The sequence below is a fragment of the Fragaria vesca genome, linkage group LG6 (genome assembly GCF_000184155.1).
Source record: "Fragaria vesca subsp. vesca linkage group LG6, FraVesHawaii_1.0, whole genome shotgun sequence".
NCBI lineage: Eukaryota > Viridiplantae > Streptophyta > Magnoliopsida > Rosales > Rosaceae > Fragaria > Fragaria vesca.
In genome coordinates this window covers 35,670,682-35,679,723 of record NC_020496.1, presented here as the reverse complement: position 1 = coordinate 35,679,723, position 9,042 = coordinate 35,670,682, and positions in this window count along the sequence as shown.

The following is a 9,042-nucleotide window of genomic DNA, read 5'->3' as shown; positions in this document are numbered from 1 at the left end:
GATCTATGTAGTGTAGCCCAAAAATATGCTAGACTAAATAAAGTTATGAGATCATATATACCTGCTGCAAATGTGCCTGCAAGGATAAACATCCTCGTAGGACATGTCGTTCCAGTTGGATGAGGTACAGCCATGGCGGCTAACCAGTCATAGTCCTTACCCAGAAGTGAGGTAGACCATTAGGTTCGAACGATTCTTATCCCTAGAAGAGGGTAAACTTGGCACAAATGAATCTTCTTGCCATCGCAATCTCAAACTAATTCAACTCACGAGATTAATCCAGATTATGGGTTCGTCCTAGAAGAGAGGAAGTTGGGGGACGCTCCAACATTTAAACCCACTCTCGAGAATAGAAAATCTTGGTAAATTTAATGAGATATTGAATCGGAATGAGAGTTCATCGATGATATGTTTGTATTTGCGGTGGCCACCGAAATTATAATAAGCGATTATGTCAAACCTTGCTTCGTTGATAGATCTCAACGAAGAGACGACTAGCTAAAAAGGAAAGAAACAATCTATGTCATATTAGATTCTTTAACTTAGAGAAAAGTGTTATGGGCCTGTTGTTCCCACACCTCCCCATGTTAAACATATAGAGTTTAATGGGTACTTGTAAGGAAGCATAATGAGAAAAATGAGATTGTGATATATAAGACTCTTCTAATGGTTCTAATGGTGCAAGGATTTTCTCAACGCCCTGTGATTGATTATGAGGAAACGTATTTTTCTGTAATGGACGTCATAACGTTCCACTACCTTATCAGTTTGGTAGTTTCCAAATAACTGAATAAGCAGCTTATGAATGTGGTAACAATTTATCTCTATGGGGATGTGAATATAGAGATATACATGAAGGTTCCTGAAGGACTTCTGTTACCCAATGCAAATAGTTCTAGACCACAGAACATGCTCTTCATTTGCTAGAGTAGTTCACTTTAGGTTCAAACAATCCAGACGGAGTTGGTATAAGCGTCTGAGTGAATATTTGCTTGGGATGGGATATATGAACAATGGTCTATGCCCATGCGTGTTTATTAAGAAAACAAACTTCGGGTTTGCAATTTTTGGTGATCTACGTCAATAGCATGAACTTGATTGATACTCTTGAAGAGATCAAGAAAACCATAAAACACCTGAAGTCGGAGTTTGAGATAAAAAGACTTTCAGAGACCAAATCATTTTCTCGATCTAGAGTCATGCAATGCAAAGTGCAAATAGAATTTTAGTCAATCAATCAAATTACATCTAGAAGATGTTAAGATGTTTTAATGAGGATAAAGCAAAGTCTTCAAACTCACTCATAATCGTCTGAAATCTAGTGAGACTCGTATCATCGTGCAGATGATAACGAAGAGATATTGGGACTAGAAGACTCATATCTAAGTACAATATGCGCATTATTGTACTTGGCTAAATGTCCTAGATCGAACATCTCACCCGATGTGAATTTGTTTGCTAGATATAGCTCTGCGCTAACACGCCGTCTCCGTAAATGGCATAAAAACAATTTTCCGTTACTTTAAATGTATGATGGAAAAAGGGCTCATTCTATCCCTAGGCATCATGAAATGAATCAACCGCCTATGATCCTTGGAATAATGTTTGCCTTATTAAATATGCTGACATGAGTTATGTGAACCGACACAAGGCTTATTCCCGACTAGTTATGTCTTTACTATAGGGAATACAATAATCTTAGAGGTATATGAAACAAAAACCTCTTTAAGTCATGTTGACTATTAAATTATTCAAGAAGCATGATCAATGTAGTAGTTTTACCTTGTGTGTAGTTTTCAGGAGGAGTCAATATTAGGGGGAGTATCTTGAAGCATACTCTTGACCATTGTGTACTCTTTTGTCCTTCGTCCAGGGTTATTTTGTCCCACTGGGTTTTGTTACCTGGCAAGGTTTTAATGAGGCACACATTAAATTGGTCACCCTACTCATACTTTATCTTGAATATGTCTTTATTTGAAATATATGCATTTGCTCATCTTTTCCCTTCGACCACGGGTTTGTCCCACTGGGTTTACCGGACAAGGTTTTGGTGTAGTAACTATTATACATCCATCTCCCACGGACTCACATTTTATGATCCAGACTAAACCGCTTCACCGAAATCAAGGGTTCTGACTACCACCACTACATATGCGTTGTACTCTTTTTTCCTTCGACCAGGATTGTTTTTGTCCCATAAGGTTTTTATTACCTGGCAAGGTTTTGACGAGGCAACACTAAAGCACATATCAAATGAAGCTAATAACAGAGAATACCCAAGGGGGAGTGTTGTAAATAATTTATTGAATGGGCATTCTTGTAAATTAGCTTACTAGGGATATTCATGTAATTTACATACTGATTACATCTCTATATAAGAGATGATTCCCTACTCAATAATACACACATATTCTCTCATTCTCTTGGTTGTTTCTCTCCTTTCTCAATCTATTCCCTTTCGTTTTACAACAGTTTTCTAGTTATTTCGGCATAATTATAAGTAATATTATTTGTTAATAATATCATATATTTTTATGATTTTGTAGGTGACAAAATCTGGTGGCGTTATTAACATCCATCGACCCAAATTTTCCAACAATCTTAAGAGTAGACATCGTTGTTGGATGTTTCCTAGCTTTATGGTAGAAACTTTGATATAAAGATAAGTCTTCTACTACTAGTCTCCTATATTACTTAATATTTTCTTCTAGACTCAAAAATGTTGCTTTTAATTTATTTATTGATGAATTATGTTTGGGCTCTCGTATTATATAATTGCCACCATGCATGCTTGATCATTATATTATTTGCTTAGTATCATTAGTTTGAATGCTATATGAGTAAGTATTAAAACGGAGAATTATTTCTTAGTAATGCATACGGTAATTATAATTTATGTTGTGTGTTATTACTACGTACACTGAACTAACATTGGTTTTTATGATTGAAGGAAAATAGGTATGATTGCCTTGAGGATATGGTTACCAGTAATACAGTTGCCTAATTATATATAGTGGGTTACTCGGTATTTGCTCACATAATTGGCTCGGTATGTTGCCCTAAAGATTTTTGGTTGCCTTTCGAATTTATGTTGTCTTGCAGTGAATCTTGCCTCAAAACAATTATATATTCGAAATTTGATGGCTCAAATGTGGGGGTGACATAGGTCATCTAAAGGTACACATTGGTACACGCCAAGATAGTTACCTAAATAAATGTGGTTGATACGTACTATTGTGTCAGTATATATGAGTTTATGGCTTTCAGTCATACCCAAAAATGTGGGGGTCAAAGAAAAACAAGGAAAGGTTGGCTCTTATGGTCCAATGATATTGGATAACTGAGAATCCAATTGTGATTACTTATTCTCAAGAATATTCAATAAGTTTCATATGTGAAAGTTGATTTTGGCGGATACTCTTACAACCACTACACTAAAGACCAAAGCTAGTGGTTAGTACATCAAGGGGGATGAGACTTATGCCTATAACAAAGGTCAAGAGTGATGATAACCCAACTTATGTGATTGGAGATCCCATGAAGTAGGTTCATATGGGTAATAACAAGTCACTTGTTGATCGGTGGTGCACTATCAAATTAAAAATTTAGAGTCTATCCCTATGGTGTAAAGATAATGCTTTAACTGAAACGTATAAGGATGAACTTTGTTCTTAATGAGTACCATAGCCCTTACATTTGGGTCGTATGTTCGATTCCAGTACACACTTAATGGACTCACCTATATCAGTGTGGAAGTGGGGCCGCTTCCTATGAGACTTGGGCAAGTCTTCTAGAGCACTCGTGAATATCCAGGTAGGGGCGCATGGCCTATTCGTGCCCACCCACATGATAAGCTTGATAGAGGTTCAATGTGGATAGTAGCTCTCCGATGCACATCTAGAAATTATGGTTTATAGAAAATTTCATTTTCACCAAATTTTTGTGTCATAGCCAACGATTAAAATCTCTGTGATATATCTGATATATCCACCGATATCTCCTTTTTTGGAGTGACCAATATATCTAGAGGGGTAAATATCTTATCTTCCATCGATTCCGTCAAATATCACCGATTCAGTCAAATTTCTTTGATTCCGTCAAATTTCTCCAATTCCGTTAAATATCTCCGATTCCGTCAAATTTCTCAGATTCTGTCAAATTTCTCCGATTCAGTCAAATTTCTCCAATTCCATTCATCAAATTTCTCCGATTCCGTCAAATATCTCCGATTCCGTCAAATATCTCAGATTCTGTCAAATTTCTCTGATTCCGTCAATATCTCCAATATTTAGGAAATCTACGATAAATCTCTGATATATTAAAGAAATATATGTAAAAAATTTCGGTGTAAACAAGAATCACCATCAACAATATTCGAAAAGAGATATAAGGGGAACAGTTAGTAGCTCCAAAGAGATATACGACTATCATATTCAACAATACAATTCTTAGGGTTATATGTTTTGGTCTGAATACTATACTTTTGTAGACCACCGTACTTCTTTTCAACCACTTGGAGTCTTCTTCTAGATATAGATGAAGTTGATGTTTGTACAATTTATAAGTAAATACAATAAATTAAATATTTTAGAAAAAAATTCTTCCCGAATTTCTGATATTTTTTCCCCAATATCTCTGATATATCCCCGATATATCCGATATCTCCTTTTTTCAAAGTACCGATAGATATGCCGATACAGATATTTTAATACTTGGTCATAGCTATCTTATCCTATGGCTGGTTCATAGTCGAAAAGACACCAATTCAGATGCATTGTACTCTCACTCTCCTTTGGCACTCTTCTAGTTCTCTCATTTTGTTAGAATTTCCGTATTTTGAAATATGTGGAGGATTATTGGAATTTTTGATGTGATATTTCAAAATACTTGTGTTTAGTGTCTCTTATCCAACTTGATTCAAATGTTACATTTAAATGGTTATTCGTTGCCATAAATATTTTCAGTTACATGAGTTTATGGCAATTGTGGTAGGTTACAATACTCAATCAAATTTATTCCTTCATTTTCTATTTGTCCGTTATTCTCCTTAACTTCATGATTTGAATGTTGTCAGTTGCAAGCCTTTTTTCTATCATGATTATATCTTCTCATACACTACTATATATACTCTTCATGTCAAGCTTTTCAATATATACACAATGGAATATTCATCCTATTCTCTATTCTTTTTTCTCCCTAGTCATTCCTCTTGTGAGTCCAACTATATTATGTGTTATACCAAAGAGTTATCAGGCGGTTCTAGGATCCAAGTATTGCGAGTGTACGCTTACAAAGATTAACGGTTGTTGTACCTTGGAGGGTAGGTCGCCATAAACCTGCTACACCGAGATATTGTCTCCGAGGGCGAAATCTACTCTTAAGAGCACTGTTTACACGTCTCAACCTTAAACATTTACCAGATCAAGTTTTTGACGCAGACTTCATAATCAAAGATTAGTATTTATATTTTGTTGTTTTCTAGTTATTTTGGCATAATTATAAGTAATATTATTTGTTAATAATATCATATATTTGTATGATTTTGTAGGTGACAAAATCTGGTAGCGTTATTAACATCCATCGACCCAAATTTTCCAACACATTTGAGTATTGTATGTTTGTTTTGTGGCTCACCTGCACACAAGGGGATTCAATATTTGTAAAACGACATGGTTTCCAAAAGCAATCAGCTCAAAATCTCAGCCAAACGAAAAAAGGAAAACAAAATAAGTAGGAGAAGATCTCCTACAGATATAGTTCCTGTGGGGCGTCCCCTCCCAAAGAGGATGAAGGCGCCAGTGATTCTATACAACTATTTTGTTAACAAGAAAACCAGTGTCATTTAGTGTTGCATATAAGGTGACATTGTTTTAAGAAACTTTTTTTTTTGTTATGATCAATCAACTAGGAAGAGAGTTATATATTATAAGATCAGATGTCATTCGTTTTTGCGAATTTACATGACATCTGGCTTCAATGAGTTTATGTTTATCTGGGTAATTAAGCAAACATGTTATGATACAAGTCATACAAGTCGTTATACAACAAACAGAATACAAAAATGACCCACGGCAGTGAGGGCGCACAATGTGGGATGATAAAGTTACAATTGACATAATTTACAACAATTGACAAAACATACACACACCGATTGCCATTACAGGCACCGCTAACCCCTACATGCACCTCAAAATTCACCTAATTGAGGGTTTTTTTTTAGCTTCTTGCATAACTGAGTGAATGAGAAAGTAACTCCCAACCCTACGTAAACTGAATGAGAAGATCAGAAACGAAAAAAGAAAACAATGTTCGCATACTTCTGATAGCATTAATGCAGGATCAAACAACTGTGTTGGACAAGGGAAGGGTGGATGGACGATTTGGGGTTTGATAGCATTGCAAAGAGAGTGCACTGTTTGTGATTGCCTTATTTCCCGTGTTGTTGGCGTTGCATTCACTCTAACTTCTAAGACTACATTAGGTAGAGAGGGTATCATGCAAATTTCTGCTGAAGTCTAAACTACCAAATTGCTCGTGTTCAGTACCGTTCATATGAGCTTAAACGAGATATGTGGGCTAGTCATTCAAAAATTATTGTATAGCGATGAATGTCTTTATTATGTGAAATTATCGTTAAAATGTTACGGGAAGTTCTACAATGTACCTTTTAATATATAAAAATGCATAAAATTACTTGAAATCATTGTTGATCTAATTCTACATGAGTTGCAACTACAATATTCTTCATACCAAAAGGGAATTTTAACTTATGTTCTTATAAGTTGCATCTTCTTGACTTGATCACCCTCAAAAGTGATTCGACTCTTACCTCCTTTGAAACATGCACTATGAATTCCCAATTCCCATAACCAAAGAGTCTCAAATAATAAGGGCACATTTACTTATCTGGAATGAAATTGAAAAGTGATGGAATAATTATTATTTTTGTTTTTACTTGCACATAATGAAATCAGAATGAGTGTGGGTCCCACCATCTAACAAGGAATTGATTCCTTAATAACCCGGAATTGTAATATTAAGGAGGGAGATGGGTTTAGGAATGATACTATCAGGAATCAACTTTTATACCTAAAGTACCCTCTATTAATTTTAATATGCTAATAATAATGTGAAGGTTTTTTAATTTTTTTTTTTAAGATACTAATGCCAGTGATCAATTTTTTTATTATTATTTTTTAGATACTAATAATATGTTATTTGCGGAAGTTGTTTAATTTTATGTGTGGATAATAAGTATAATGTCTTAATTTTATTGTTCAACCCTTGCATCTTATAAGTCCTTGAGTAATTATTCTCTGTACGTGACACTGTCATGTGATGTTCTTAACCAATCATATAACTCAGATTCATGTGGGGACCAGCATAGGGTGAAAAAAAAAAAGTAAAGTAATTATTTTTTTTTTAATAAAAGAGGCCATACTTTATTGATAAATAATAAAAACTACATGGAAGATCTTTCAGTTGCTATTGCATTCTGAAGAAAAGAGGGAACAGAAAAGTAAAAAGTTTCTCTAACTAGAGTTTTAGAGTGTCCTGCCATCAGATGTGCCACCCTATTTGTAGATCTTTTGGTATGCATGATCCTCACAGAGCCTGAATCTTGAATCGTACTCCCAATATCATCATAAAGTCTTCCCAAAACAAAAGGATTAGCTTGATGGTGGTTTATTAACTGCAAATATACCACCTGTGCATCAGTCTCTATTATGACCGGCTGAAAATTATTTGCAATAGCAAAAACAATAGCCTGTCTGCATACCAAAACTTCAACATGCTCAGCAGAAACCACACCCTTATACGCTTGCCCTCCACACGCCAAAAATGAACTCGAATTGTCCCTTATCACAAAACTTGTGCTACCACTGTGTGTTTCCGAAATGAATGACCCATCCACATTTATTTTCGCAATACCATGAGGTGGAGGCTTCCAGCTAGCCCTCACAATCCTCCCTTTTCCCATGCCTCTAGGTTTAATTATCACAGACTGAAAGTCATTCAATCTAGTCATAGAACTAAAGACTACATCCAAAGCTGTGCCATTCTTTCCATCCCAGACTCTATTATTTCTTTCCTTCCAAATACCCCACAATAAAAATATCAATTCTCCAAGCATATATAGAAGAAGATAAGTTTTGAGAGCATTCGTTTAACCATTCCAACAGGTTTAAATGAAGCGTTAATGGATTCAAACAAACCTGAGATAAGATGTTGTTGGACAAGTGAAAGGACAGTCACGACAAAGATGGATTGTAGATTCTGTTTCCTGAGCACAAAGCAAGCATATCACCGATTCTAAAGGCACATGTTTTGACTGAAGTCTTTCCAATGTGGGGAGAATATTATGGCCTACACGCCATATATTTACCTCAGCTCCATTTGGAATGTTAACCTTCCAAATTTTCTTCCAAAAAGCCACACCAACAATAAAAGTAATTAAATACACCAATCAGAGATAAAGATAAAATACTTGAACCAATAAAATTAAGGGCCAATTACATATAAGTCCACTTTGAGACATTTTTTCCCACATAGATCCACCCTAACATTTTTACCCACATAAGTCCACCCAAGTCTAAATAAGGTTTTGTATTAAGTATTGAAGTTCAACATAATTACAGACTGCCATCCAACAAAAAAAATTAGATTTTCTCCCTTATATTTACAAGAATGCCACTAGTATAAAAAGTCAACAACCACTCTCATTTCGGAACAGTCTCCCACGGACCTCCGGTGAGATTTCCAGCGGACCTCCGGCGAGGTTTCATGCGGACCTCCGGCGAGGTTTCCGACCGACCTCCGGCTAGGTTTCCGGCCGACCTCCGGCGAGATTTCCGACCGACCTCCGGCGAGGTTTCCGGCCGACCTCCGACGATGATAAAAATTACTACTACCAGCTATAAAAACTACTACCACCGCCTACAAAAGATACTACTGTGAGGTTTCCGATGAACACAAAAGCTACTACCACCAGCCACAAAAACTACTACCACAAGCTACAAAAGCTACTACCACCACCTACAA